Genomic DNA, 14717 nt, shown 5'->3' on the forward strand with positions numbered 1-14717 from the left:
GCTTGTTCGTCATCCGATTTTGCAAATTTTTATCTAGAACATATGTAGTATTAGGAGTAACGTTCCTGCCAAATTGCATCATGTTGTCTTCAACGACTGCCAAATTACAGCTTGACAAACTTTTAAATTATCTTCTTTTTAAAGTGGGCGGTGCCACGCCTACTATCCAAAATTTTACTAATTTTCTATTTTCCGTCATAAGTTCAACAAACCTACCAAGTTTCATCGCTTTATCCGTCTTTGGTAATGAATTATCGCATTTTTTCGGTTTTTCGAAATTTTCGATATCGAAAAAGTGGGCGTGGTTATAGTCCGATTTCATTCATTTTATACAGCAATCTGAGGCGAGTGCCCAGGAACCTGCATACCAAATTTCATCAAGATACCTCAAAATTTACTCAAGTTATCGTGTTTACGGACGGACGAATGGACGGACATGGCTAAATGAATTTCTTTTTTCGACCAGATCATTTTGATATATAGAAGTCTCTATCTATCTCGATTAATTTATGCCGTTACGGGGTACCGTTTTGCGAACAAAATGAATATACTCTGTGAGCTCTGCTCAGCTGAGTATAAAAATTTTTCTAAATTTCCGATACTGCTTTGCCTGGGAGTTAAACCAAGGACCTTCGGTATGGTAAGCGGAACACACTAGCACCATACCACGACGGCTGCCAACATCAAAATTTATAGAATTTAAGCTCAGATATAGCGTTTTTGTAACAAATTCTGAAGTCATAGGATTTATGATAAGTTTTAAAAATTTTACAATTCATTTTAACTTTCAAGCCCTCTGTATGCTAGTGCCTAGAGGCAGTATCTCAGAGTTGTTCCCAGTTGCCGTTATTTTGTATCGTTTTACTGGTTTATGATATTTTTGTTTTTCATTATCGCAATTTTATGTTAGTTGCTTTATTTTTTTTTTTTCCCCCACCAACATTTATATATATGTATGTGTGAGTGCGTGTGTGATTACTTGTTTGCCACTCTCACAATTCGTTTAACTGAATTCTATTTGGCTTGAAAAGCCGTTTCCACGCTGTTAACGTATCTTTGTCGTATCTTTACCTTCTGTGTCATACGGTCACTAAGGCCAACCAACCACCCAAACGTCAAACAACGAAACCAACCGATCAAACAAACGTGAAGCGAGTACCTGTAGGTCAGACAGCCACTTGGGCATATCGTCAAAGTGACGCAGAAACGAATCACCTTAAAACAACACTACATCATTTGCTGACCAACAGAGCTCTAAGCAAACTCAAAACTTGTTTCGCTCAACGAGCAATTTCACATTTATGTTTGCTCAATTCGTTCATACAAATACACGCGCTCGAGCAACGAGTCCCTGTTTCTAGGGGCATTAAACAGGTAACGAAGAGGTAACTGTTTGCCCCTATTGGAATAGCAGCACTCTACAAGAAACTAACGAATGAAGGAAACGATCTCGCATCTCATTGTAAACAATAGCTCTGCTGGCAAGTTGGAATGTGAAGATACTCAACAGAAAGACGCTAAACAAAAATGCGTATAAGAAAAGGTATGAAAAACCAGTAACTGACAAGAAAACAAGAAGGAGAAGACGAACCATAAAAAGCAACACCAAATGCACACTCTCCCGTTGTTAGGTTATGAAGTAGTGGCAGTAGCAGTGGCATAAGTAGAAGCAACTCCGCCACCACCAGTAGTCAAGTCAACTCAGTCATTCGGTGGCTCAGTGGCTCGTTGGCTTTGGTGGATCTTTTGTATTACACAGCAACTGGTTTGTGGCTATCTTGGTTGATTAGTTTTAGGTGTGTATGAGGATGAGTGCCATCTGATGAGCGTAAGATGTGTGGTTGTAGTGAAAAATCACGCTAGTTACGAAAAGCACTAGTTTCGCTGTGGTTATGGCAAGGGAGTTTAACTAATCCAAAAGATACCAGATCTGTATCTACTAAAATTTATATCATTAAGTGGCCTCAGGCCCTCTTGGAACAGTGACTTTTTTAATAATTGTTTGCTTGCTTTACGACTCCATCACGAACCAAATAATTTCGAATTTGTTTAGGGCTAACCTCGGAATTATTTTCTGCATTGTTTTCAGAAATATTTCCAGATCTATTTGAGGATCAAACCTGGCCTTTTTCGGAATAGCTTGAGGATAATTACGGAATTGATTCCAAAAAAATATGGGCCTATTTACGGATAATTTCGAAACTATCTAAGAATTAATTCTTTACTTTAGCTCATAACTGCTCACAACTCGAAAAACATCGGGGAGGTGTCTAAAGACGCGATTTGAACCCAAGACCACGAATCCGAAAGCGGAAATTGAACATTTTATTTCTTTCCAGAGATATTTGCATACAAAACACAAAACAACAAAAACAACAACAAAAAACTGTGACTAAAAGTGTTTTGGGTGGGTTTAGTTTTGATCTCCAAACCGGTGTTAGACCCACCCAGGGTAATTTTTATAATCGGGGCCGAAGACTGCCAATGCAGAAAGATATTCTGCGCAAAAATACTATGGATCCCACCCCAGGTTTGGGAGTGCTCAGAGGCCATTTTTCGGTGCTTCGGAAATAACTTTTGAGAGAAACAATTTCCGCTTCCGGATTCGTCGTCATGGGTCCAAAACGGGTCTTTTGACACCTTTACCAATATTTTCAGCAGTTGTGAGCTAAAGTGATGTAGGGATTATTTCGGAAGTACTTCCCAGTCGTTTCAAAACTGTTGTGGAAAAGTATGGAGACAATTGCACTGTAACAACCACGAAGAAAAGGGTGCTTAGAGGAAACCTATACAGTGAAGGCTAGGTCCGAAAGACGCGTAAGACTTAACCGCTTCCATCACACAACGGCGGCCACCAATCTTCAGCCAGCTAGCGAGAACTGGATAATTGGTATTCATGCGGACTTTGTGTGACTAATACATTATACTTCATATCGAGGCTGCGATCTTCTAGAAGTGTAGGAAACAGGAACAGATGCTGTGCGATAGATAGGGCAGCGCACTGCCGAAGCAGTGTGAAATTTTTCTTTTAAAACTCACATTCCTAAGGATATTAACGTTTGTGAATATTTGTGAGCCGAATTTTGTAAGAGAATCTCTCATCTTCTTTTATTTTCCTCCGTAGAAAGGCAATGTTATACTCTACATCGAAGCCTTTATCTCAGTTCTCCTTTGGAAAGAGTGGCATTCCAATGTTCTTACTCTTTCTAAAGCCCCTCCTTCGCATCATCAGGATACCACACCTTTTATAAAAATATCACTCGGCGCGACTGACTTCTTTGATTCCTCAACTAGTCAAGCCCGCTACGATACCAAAAGCCAGCTGTTGCTTATCCGTTAATGTTTACCTGTGACAAATTTTTGTGTTGCATCATTGGGATAATTACATCCGAACTACAGAACTTGTATAAGAAACCCTTTAGGCTACTACTTCAGCCAATTTTAGATCTATTAGCTCTTCTATTCATCTCTTTCCTATGTGTCGTCTTGTGAGGCTTGGTATAACTAGTTGGCGTGACTGCGGGGTTCTCAGTGAGACTACATGTATCTACATAAGTATGTGTGTAATCCAAAAGGCAACTCTATTGAGATGGCATGGAGCACTGAGAGTTAACAAACTAATCTAGTAGCTGTTTATGTGTCTGTATGCGCCCGTCCAACTAACCACTCTCACAATTGGGTGCACAAAAGGTTTTTGGGCTCGTTGCCCCCAACGGTGCGGCACTCAGATTAGTCTTGAAGAGTTGATCGTACCAAACGCACCTGTAAAAAGTTAAACGGTCGAAACGTTTGCATTAAAAACCGAGCGGACGGATTAACTTTTTTTTATTTATCTTACTCTGTTTGTTTGACTATACATATGTTACTTACTTAGCTCACAGCAACAGCAACAACAAAAAGCAGCCATTAATACATATAAACGGGTTTGCAGCAACAACAACAACTATACAAAATATTGTGTATGTGTAAGAAAAGATAAATAAACACAAAAAAAAATATATATATATATTTATATATCTAAGTATAAGATTAAATAGAGTGCGCAGTAGCAATGCCATTGGTCGGCCGCGTCGAACGTTCAATACGTCAAATGCGGTGGTGAAAAGTGCGAGCTCAAGTCGAAACCAAGGCCAGCAAACGGGCGGACGCTTAAAGGGAACATATGCTTCTCAGTTGTTTGTAGGCGAACGTTGGGTGGGGCGTGAGTTGAAGGGATCGTGGTGGGTTAACACACGCCATGTTGTTATTGTATGGGTGACTGACTGCCTTTTTCTTCTACTATGCCACAGAGCGTATCTTATTTGAGCTTGTTGCCGCGGGCAACTCTGGAACTCGTCGTAGTTTGCATCTCACACGTCGCTGCTTTTTGAGATGAGTGTGAGGTGGTGCGCCATATTTCTTAGCTTAAACTCGTTTTCTAGCATATTTTTGATCAGAGATTGAAAATAATTGTTTTTGGGCGATACTCTGCAGCGAAGCTCTTTCCAAGCGAAAGGAAATAATAAAAAAATTAGAAATAAAAAAAAAACGAAAAAGAACTGTTATTTCCGAAGGATATATAAAATTTCAAAAACAAGTGTTATTTTTCGGGGAAGATAAAGTCTCAAAAACTAACTTTTATTTTTTTGGTGAAAAAAATCAATCAGTAACTGCTATTTTCCGATTTAAAATAAATATTTTAATAAAAAAAACTTAAACAATGACAAATATAGCAAAAATAACCAATATAACTGTTATTTTTCGAGCGAACGAAAAAGCTCAAAAAATAATAGGCTCAATAAAAATTATGTTTTTCCGAGCAAAATAAATAAACTCAATACACAATTTATTTTTTTTAGCGAAAGAAAAAAACAAAAAAAAAAATAAAACTAAAAATTAACTTTTTTCGAGCGAAACGAAAAGTTATAAAAATAACCATTATTATCTGAGCGAAATGAAAACAAGTAAGGACGGGAGTGTCTTCGGCTGTGCCGAAGACTTCATGCCTTTCATGAATGGGGCTGAACAGTAATCTTATCCCGTTCGTAATCTCCAAATTATCGGACATATAAGATAACAAATATATAATGAACAGATGTACATACCTAAACAATTTTTAAGATAAATATAAAATAAAAAATGGCAAAAAAAACCCCTTATCTGAACGATCGGTTCTATGGGATATATATTATATACAGGAAATCTTCTATGATATATGAGAATATATGCCACCAAGGTTCACGTTTTTATATTGGAAATTAAGGGAGAAATTGCCAAAAATCTTTCTATCTGAACGGTTGGTTGCATGGGATATAACTATATATAGCTCCGATCAAAGTGATTTTTTCAGGAAATCTTCTATGATATATGAGAATATGTATCACCGAGTTTCACGTTAACACTTTCTAAATTGAGGCAGGAATGTCCAAAATCGTCTTATCTGAACGATCGGTTGTATGGGGGATATATGTTATATTGGTCCGATCCTACCGGATCCGACAAATGTCTAATATAATACAAAAATACATCCTTGTTCCAAATTTCATTGAGATATCTCAAAATTTGAGGGACTAGTTTGCGTTCTAACAGACAGACGGACGAACAGACGGACGGACGGAGAGACGGACATGGATATATCAGCTCAGTTCGTCGCCCTGATCAATTCGGTATACTTAATGGTGAGTCTATCTTCTATATTTCTCAACGTTACAAACATCGGACCAAGGTTAATATACCATTTCATGTTCATGAAACGTATAAAAATCCACATAGAACTTATCTTTTGCTAATGAAATAAAAAGCTTGAAAAAAAAATTGTTATTATCAGAAAAAAAAGACTCAAAAAATAAATGTTATTTACTGCGCGAAAGCAAAAATTAAAAAAGTGGTTTTTGGGTTGAAACTTATTACTGTTACTATCCCTGTGTTTGTCTGACATTCTCTTGTACGCATACGAATAATAAAATAGATAGGGGCATGCACTAATACATTGAAATGTTGTCATATTCACATAGATACCACAATGTTCGAACAATTGGAGTGCTCAGAAGACCGAAGCCTCTGTATCCGTATGTACAACTCTGTATATCGTTGTTTATGGTATGCTGTATATCGGTGTGTTTGCGCGATCGAAGCGAGTTCGGCGTTTTTCTAGCAACGTACAAGATTTAGCCTCAGCATCGTCGACTCCGTCTCTCCCGACCATCCCGTGCACTTAGCGTTGGTATCTTTTAACTTCAACGTCTCTTAGACGTAGTCGTTTGTGTGGGTAGAGATTGGGACTACTTGAGGAGCAATTTGGTAGCTGCACTAGCTTCAGCTCCTATTTCAAAACAGAATGTAGGAAAAACACATTTCAACTGCCGTTTGGCCAGCGCACCACCAAGCGAGTTGGAGTTATAACCATTTTTTTTTTTACTTGTTTGTTTGTTTGTACCTATTTTTTTAACGTTTACAATTCTGGTAATAGTGGGTGTGTGTGTTTGTGTGTGTGTGAAAATGTGCCTTTGAATGTAACTTCGGGCTGAATAGGCAACAATTTGGCGCGGTGAAATAGAGACCATTATAGGCGAACGAATAGTAAAGCAATGTATGATAGTTAGATGAACCGTTGTAATGATGAAAGGGGTAAGAGACATGGTGGTGAGTACTTTGATAGATAGGAAAATGCATATGTGCGTGTGCAGGTGTGTTGAGTAGCTGTTTGCCGTTGAAGTTATTGAAATGTTATTAGGTAGCCAGTTTCTTATGGCGAAAAAGTTTAAGGTGCGGTGTGGGTATTGGAAAATTCCGTCGTAATGACTTGAAGGAAAGACATTGAGTTGAAGTGAAAAAATATCAAGAAATATTAATGCAATTAAAGTGACAAAAAATTCAAAATAATTCAAATTTATTAAAAAATTAGAAAACAATAATGAACGTGACATTGAAAAGATCAAAGAAGAATGAAATAATCATTGGCGAGAAAATTTAAAAAACAATTAAACGTTTTAAGATATGCAAATGTTTGTATGAAAGTTCGCGGGTGTGAAAAAGAATAATGTTCAACATATCTTGTATAAAACCAAAAATTTTTTCTTTCAATAACATTGAAGGAATGCTCTTCAAAATGATATTTACATATACTAAAACCAACTCTGTTTGAAAATATTAAACTGCAAAAACGAAAAAAAAATGTTTATGGTAATAAAGCATATAAAATTTGGGAATATATAATATGTAAAAAAAAATAAAACTTACTTTCTCAATTGGCGCTTAACCGCTTAAATAGTTATAATAATGAAATAAAAATTCAGAACCATGTAAAAACAATTTGTTTTCAAAAGAGAAAATCTTTTTGCTCAATGTAAGTGAATAATATTGAAAAATTTCAAAAATAAAATCATGTGAAAAAAAACAATTATTTTTAACAATTGACATAACTTAACCATTTATATTCTTCATCACGGACCTAAACTATTATTCCTTTTATAATAAATGTACTTCAGAAAAAAGTTATTTCCGGACATAACATATTTTAGTACGAATGAAATTATTGAATCCCGACTTTTATTTTATAAGTCCGAAAAATAAATTTAAATCTGCACTTTTATTTTTTAAGGATGCAACAGCAGTCCGGCCCTATTACTATGGAACGGCTCATCCAAATGAAACGAATTTTTATACTCAGCTGTGCAGGGCTCACAGAGTATATTAATTTTGTTCGCATAACGGTAATCCGCAACGGCAGAAACTAAATGAGATAGAAATAGAATTCTATATATCAAAATGATCTGGGCAAAAAAAGAAATTCATTTAGCCATGTCCGTCCGTCTGTCCGTTAACACGATAACTTGCGTAAAGTTTGAGGTATCTTGGTGAAAATTGGTACGTAGGTTCCTGGGCACTCATATCAGATCGCTATTTAAAATGAACGAAATAGGACTATAACCACGCCCACTTTTTCGATATCGAAAATTTCGAAAAACCGAAAAAGGCGATAATTCCTTACCAACGACGGGTAAAGCGATGAACCTTGGTAGGTGGGTTTATCTTATGACGCAGAATAGAAAATTAGTAAAATTTTGGACAGTGGGCGTGGTACCGCCCACTTTTAAAAGAAGGTAAATTAATATTTTTGCAAGCTGTAATTTGGCAGTCGTTGAAGATATCATGATGAAATTTGGCCGGAACGTTACTCCTATTAATATATGTGTGCTAAATAAAAATTAGCAAAATTGGATGACGAACACGCCCACTTAAAAAAAAGTTTTTAAAGTCAAATTTTAACAAAAAATGTAATATCTTTATAGTATATAAGTAAATTATGTCAACATTCAACTCCAGTAATGATATGGTGCAAAATATACAAAAATAAAATAAAAAAAACTAAATTTCAAAATGGGCTTTGCTCCGCCCTTTTTTATTTAATTTGTCTAGAATACTTTTAATGCCATAAGTCGAACAAAAATTTACCAATCCTTGTCAAATTTGGTAGGAGCATAGATTCCTTGACGATAATTGTTTTCTGTGAAAATGGGCGAAATCGGTTGAAGCCACGCCCAGTTTTTATACACAGTTGACCGTCTGTCCTTCCGTTCGGCCGTTATCACGATAACTTGAGCAAAAATCGATATGTCTTTACTAAACTTAGTTCACGTACTTATCTGAACTCACTTTGTATTGACCACGCCTACTTTTTCGATATCGAAAATTTCGAAAAATAAAAAAAATTACATAATTCTATACCAAATACGAAAAAGGGATGAAACATTGTGATTGGATTTGTTTTTTGACGGAAAATGTAACTTTAGAAAAAAGATTGTAAGATGGGTGTGACACCTACCGTGCTAAGTAGAAGAAAATGCAAAAATTCTGCAGGGCGAAATCAAAAAATTATGGCAGGAATACTGTTCGTTGTATTGCATATATAAATAAATTAGCTGTACCCGACATAATTTGTTCTGGGTCAGACTGGTCCACATTTTGGTCGATATCTCGAAAACGTCTTCACATATACAACTAAGGGCCTCTCCCTTTTAAAACCCTCATTACCACCTTTCATTTAATACACATATCGTACAAACACATTATAGAGTCACCCCTGGCCCACCTTTATGGCGATATCTCGAAAAGGCGTCCACCTAGAGAACTATGGCCCACTCCCTTTTAAAATACTCTTTAATACCTTCCATTTCATAGCCATGTCATACAAACACATTCCAGGGTTACCCTAGGTTCATTTTTCAACATGGTGGTTTTCCCTCATTTTGTCTCCAAAGCTCTCAGCTGAGTATGTAATGCTCGGTTACACCCGAACTTAGCCTTCCTTACTTGTTTTAATACATAATTTTTCTTGTTTCAGCGAAAAGCGGTGTAATTTCGCGGTTTATTTTAATGTAATATCTTAATTGGATCAAACTTTATGGCAAACAAAAACTGGTGCAAGTTTACTATGGAAAAGTATAAGTATAGTTCCATAAGTACTTCAAAATTGGTTTTAGTTTTTCTCTGACAAATTTCTGGTATTAACAAAGAAAACTTTCAAACGACCGTTTACCTAAGCTTCAAAGACATTTAGAAGAATCTATGGGTAAAAAATTCGTTTTATTAGGATGAGACATTCCATAGTAATAGGTCCAGACTTTTATTTGTCCTTAAAAAAAAAGTCCGAATTTTACTTTAAATCGTAGATTTTTTTTGAAAAAGTACGTCAAATAAAAATTAACACACGATTCGTCATGAAAACGCCCTATGTATCCCCGGGTTCCCATAAAATTCCACCTAGGAAAATTTTTCTACCTGCGCTTTTTCGACTCAAAAAAAAGATACTATTAAAATGGGTCCCTATTCTTATTTAAAGCTGATTTCAAAGCGGAATACATCTACTTGCCGGTTTAAGCTCATATCTTTTTAAGGTCCAAAAAGGCTCGATTTTTAAAATTTTTTTTTTTAAGTTATTTAAAAATCGTATTGCATTTTTGGAATATTTTCCGCCGAACTTTTCCCGTATATCGCTAAAAAGTTCGTCTTTTTAACACGCTTATATAAGCTTCATTTGTTTGTGTGAAAGGATGCATTTAACTCCCCTTCGAACCTTGGACTAGGAACTATGGACTTATTACTTTAAGCCTCAACACTTACAGTGCGTCCATTGTTCGAGTGGCCTACGCGGTTCTAAAAAAAAGTAAACGATACTAGAAAAGTATCAGGCCTTAAAAAGTACCCGGTTCTTAAACCATACGTGGTTTAAAAAAATACCCGGCTCTGAAAAAGAACCCGGTTCTAAAAAAGTACCCGATTTCAAATAAGTAACCAGATCCGAAAAATTAACCGGTTTTAAACAACAACCTGGTTCTATCTAAAACAGTACCCGGCTCAAAAATAGAACCGGTTCTTAAAAAGTGCCCGAATCCGAAAATTTACCCGGTTCTAAAAATTGCTCAGTTCTGAAGAAGTGCCTAGTTTTTAAAAAAAATCCCGGTTTTTAAAGAAAGTGCTGGTTTCTTTGTGTAAAATAGTATTAGTGTAAAAAAAGCATTTTAACCACCAAGAAGATTTTAGCGGAGTGCAAAAAATCGAGCCAGTCACACTCTTGATATGTTATAACAGACATGAGTTAGAAACACCTCACAGGCGTAACGGTACCTTCCCTATAATCTGCTACCACCGGTGAGAGTCGATAACTATACATATGTTTGCCTGCACTTCATAATTAGATCTAATTCGATACTCACTATCGGCACCACACACAAGTCCAAAATTCCAAATGTCATCTGGCAAGCAAATTACTGTATCGGCTTACATGCTTGCGCACTAAATTCTACGAGAGGTATGATATGAAATTTGAAAAGCATTGTTTCTGTTTCTATACGTCAAGACAAAACCATACTTCTCAATTGCCTTCAGCGTCAAAAATAGTTCTAAACAAGTACCCGGATCAAAAAAGTAGCCAGTTCCAAAGAAGTGCCCGGATCTGAAAAGTACCCAGTTCTAAACATTGCCCAGTTCTGAAGAAGTACCCGGATACGAGAAGTACCCAGTTTGGAAAAAATAAATTAGTAGTAGTGTAAAAAAAAGCGTTTGAGCCATTTTCTTTTCGTAAATCAAAATAGCAAATAGCAAATTACCCTATGAAATATATGAGCTGCTAACCACCAAGAAGATTTTAGCCGAGTTCAAAAAAGCGAGTGAGTCACCCTTGATACAACAAGTGTAAGTTAGAAACACCTTTCCGACGTATTGGGACCTTGCAAAGAGGGTAGAGTTTTTGTATGAACGCACAAACAAACACCGCCTCGAACATGTTATTCGAAACCATCAAAATAATATATGAAAAAGGAGCAAAATACATGCAGCTGACATGAACCCAAAAACACGAAATTAACCGTCTGAAGACAAGTTAGAATCACTGATTTCTACCTGCAAACGAATCGCACACGAACTGACTTATATACCATATATACTGACTGTTATACCATGAAAGACTTTAAAATCTTACTACTAAACACGATCAAGACAGAACGGAATTGATGAAGATGGCACAGCGCTGAATCGGATGGTCTTCAAACAAATATTTTAAAGAGATAACTGAAAATTATTTCAAAACACAGTCGTAAAAATCAAAAAAAAAGTAGTTATTTTATAATTAAGGGCCTGCTATTCGAAAGGGTTTTAAATTTTGTCGTCCAGCACAGCTATCAGACATAGAAGAAGCTGGAAGAATAGGTTTTATAAAGTTTATAGCATTTTTTTTCGTAGGTCCTGATTTTTGATAGGTTTTTCGGTATGATCGTCAAAACAACTGCTAGCGACACTTTGGATAGATTCAGCCTATATGAGGTTCTAATGGTCCGGCCAGTTCTAGCAAAACACAGCAAGGCAATGCAAGACCATTTCTTTTTAGTGGTGCTTGCGGTTTTTTTGATAGATTTTCCCTCCGCTGTTCGACAGTAGCTCTGTATGTAGACTAGTCCGAGAATACATATTTGGATAATGACCTTCACGCATTATGTTGTGATAATAAACCCATCAACGAAACATATTTGGGAGTAAGTGGGCTCTTTTCATATTTCAAGAGCGGTAACTCGAATATCTTTTCAGCCATGCGATCTATAGAAACGATTTTTGCGGCACCGTCTTTTCTTTTTTTGGGAAGACATAAATATCGCGTATCGCGGAAACCATCGGGATGATAATTACTATCAGAATAAGAGACAGAAAATCAAAACACAGTGGAAAAAGTCTGGAGTACACTGAAAGAAAAAGACTGGTAAAATCAACCGAAATACGGGTCAATTCAACCGAAATTTCTGTTAATTTTTATCCATCGCAACAAGATGTTGAATCAACTGCGCACAAATCGTTGATTCGTAATTGACCGTTTTAGTAGTCAAATGAACAAAAAAAGTTGTTGCGACAGCTTTGTACGAAAGTACCTATGTTGCCATATAAATAAATAAATGTAAGGCGCGATAACCTCCGAAGAGATCTAAGGCCGAGCTTCTCTTCCAATTTGGGTCGTGCTCCTCTTTATTTTCCCTACAAATTGGCCGGACGGGACCTACATGTTTTATGCCGACTCCGAACGGCATCTGCGAGGCAGATGAGTTTTCACTGAGAGCTTTTCATGGAAAAAATACACTCGGAGCGTTTGCCAAACACTGCCGAAGGGCGACCCCGCTTAGAAAAATTTTCTTCTAATTGAAAAACCTTATTTCTAAAATTTTGACGTTGCTTTGCCCGGGGTACGAACCCAGGGCATACGGTGTGGCAGGCAGAGCATGCTACCATCACACCACGGTGACACTTACTAGCCGAACGTCAATTGGGCTTACATCAAATATGCTGGCACACATTAAACATTATACACTTTATTATTTTGTTTTATTAAACGCACTTTCACCAAATTTTATATTTTGCAATTTATTTAATTTATAGTTTTGAATTTCGCTTTGCAACTAGAAATGAAAATAGTAGTCACAAAACTGATTCTCAATTCTTTCGGTTACAGCTCAGCTCATTCACAATTTCTTCTCTGGCATATAGTTGCCACACTTGATTGTTTCGAACAAAACTTGTGTAAATGTTTGACATACCATTTTAAATAGAGGACTTGTAAGTTATAGAAAAGTAAAGAATAAAATCGCCTGCAGGTGATTCACACACTGGAGTAACTTTACATGTAATTCGGCAAGTTAAATTTTCGTAACACTTTAAGTTGAAACGATTCCAAAACAACTCAAACTTGTATGTTGTCGGAAACATCAACATTAAAAAAGGATGTTTTTTTATTATCTTATTAAATTCGTTCGCGTGAGTGAAAATTCGTAAAAACTTGAACAAAATGTTACTAAGTTTGGAAAAATCCTGTTCGTTCAAACAAAACTTTTGCAACAAGAGGACGCAATTTTGCATTTAGCTTGGAGGAGAAGATGCAAAATTGTAACCGATAAATAGCTATCCCTGTATCTTATAATTTTTTGCACAGTAAATTCAAAAAAGGGTTTTTCGTTTTGTATTGATAACTGAAAAACTAGTTTTTTGTTGTTTTCCCATTTTGTGTGTTTTTTCGATTTGGTGATTTTCTTATTTTGGTATTTTTTTTAAACAAGTGGCACCATTGTCATAAGTACAAAGTAGAGAGCGCAGTGAGCGTAAAATTCTCTTTGAAATTTGTCATGAATTGACTGTTGATCACTGTTAAAATGACCAGTGAGATCAGTTGTGTTAACAGAAAAATCAGTTAGATTGACCAGGAATCTGTCAATTTTACAGAATTTTGTTAACTTAAGAGCGACAATTTCTCTTCTGTTGAAATGACTAAACTAATTTGTTCGCTTGACAAAGAACTCGGTCGAATTAACCGTAATTCGATCAATTTCGCCGAATCTCCGTTAAGTCAAGAACAACAGAACCGACTTGTTGATTTTACTAGCACCATTTCTTTCAGTGTAGAAAGTCTTTAATTAAATTTTTCTCCAGCAACTTTGTAATCAAAATATAAGTAAAACCAAAACTGAGCTCAATCTATTGAAGAATAGTTCAATTAAGTGAAAATTCGAAAATATTTTGGACGTATTGCACGAACTAAAAGTGAAATAAAATTTTCAGTGAACGCGGGTTCGAATCGAGCTCAAGGCCTAACAATAATTTTTTATCATTATTATTGTTATGATAAATTTTTTCTTAATTGAAAAAATGTTTAAATTAGAATAGAAGAAAGAAAAAATTTTAGACAACTGCCAAAGCCCGTTGCATAGATCCATTTCGGGAACTGCTAAATTCCTTCATCGGCAACGTTTAGGCGCCGCTGCTATAACCATTCAGCCACCACAGCGGTTTTTTGTTTGTCTTCATTAATCCTACTTCCATTCTGGTTCGTGCCAATTGATATTCACAACACTGCGACATCTGTTGCAGAATAGCTGTGAAAATTGGACTTGTTTGTTGGCAATGCTGCCATAGTGTCATATTTTATTGACACTTTTTTCCCCGTGCTCTGGGATGTATTAACAATTTTTGTTGTTATATCGGCCTACTGATTTTAAGATCGCGGGTTCGAATCGAGCTCAAGGCCTAACAATAATTTTTTATCATTATTATTGTTATGATAAATTTTTTCTTAATTGAAAAAATTTTTAAATTAGAATAGAAGAAAGAAAAAATTTTAGACAACTGCCAAAGCTCGTTGTATAGATCCATTTCGGGAACTGCTAAATTCCTTCATCGGCAACGTTTAGGCGCCGCTGCTATAACCA

The 14717-nt window shown here is 36.1% G+C and overlaps 1 protein-coding gene across 2 annotated transcripts in view; it reads left to right on the forward strand.

The window, feature by feature from the left end:
• Positions 1-3754: 3754 nt before the first annotated feature.
• Positions 3755-14717, forward strand: part of bowl (brother of odd with entrails limited) — a 56676-nt gene continuing 45713 nt past the window's right edge. The window contains exon 1 of one of the 2 annotated variants that reach the window (XM_067768606.1): positions 3755-7324. The gene's annotated coding sequence lies outside the window, so the exon portion shown is untranslated. The remainder of the gene's footprint in view (positions 7325-14717) is intronic. The other variant, XM_067768605.1, reaches the window with a different exon arrangement.

Source organism: Eurosta solidaginis, chromosome 2, assembly GCF_040869045.1.
Source record: "Eurosta solidaginis isolate ZX-2024a chromosome 2, ASM4086904v1, whole genome shotgun sequence".
Taxonomy (NCBI): domain Eukaryota; kingdom Metazoa; phylum Arthropoda; class Insecta; order Diptera; family Tephritidae; genus Eurosta; species Eurosta solidaginis.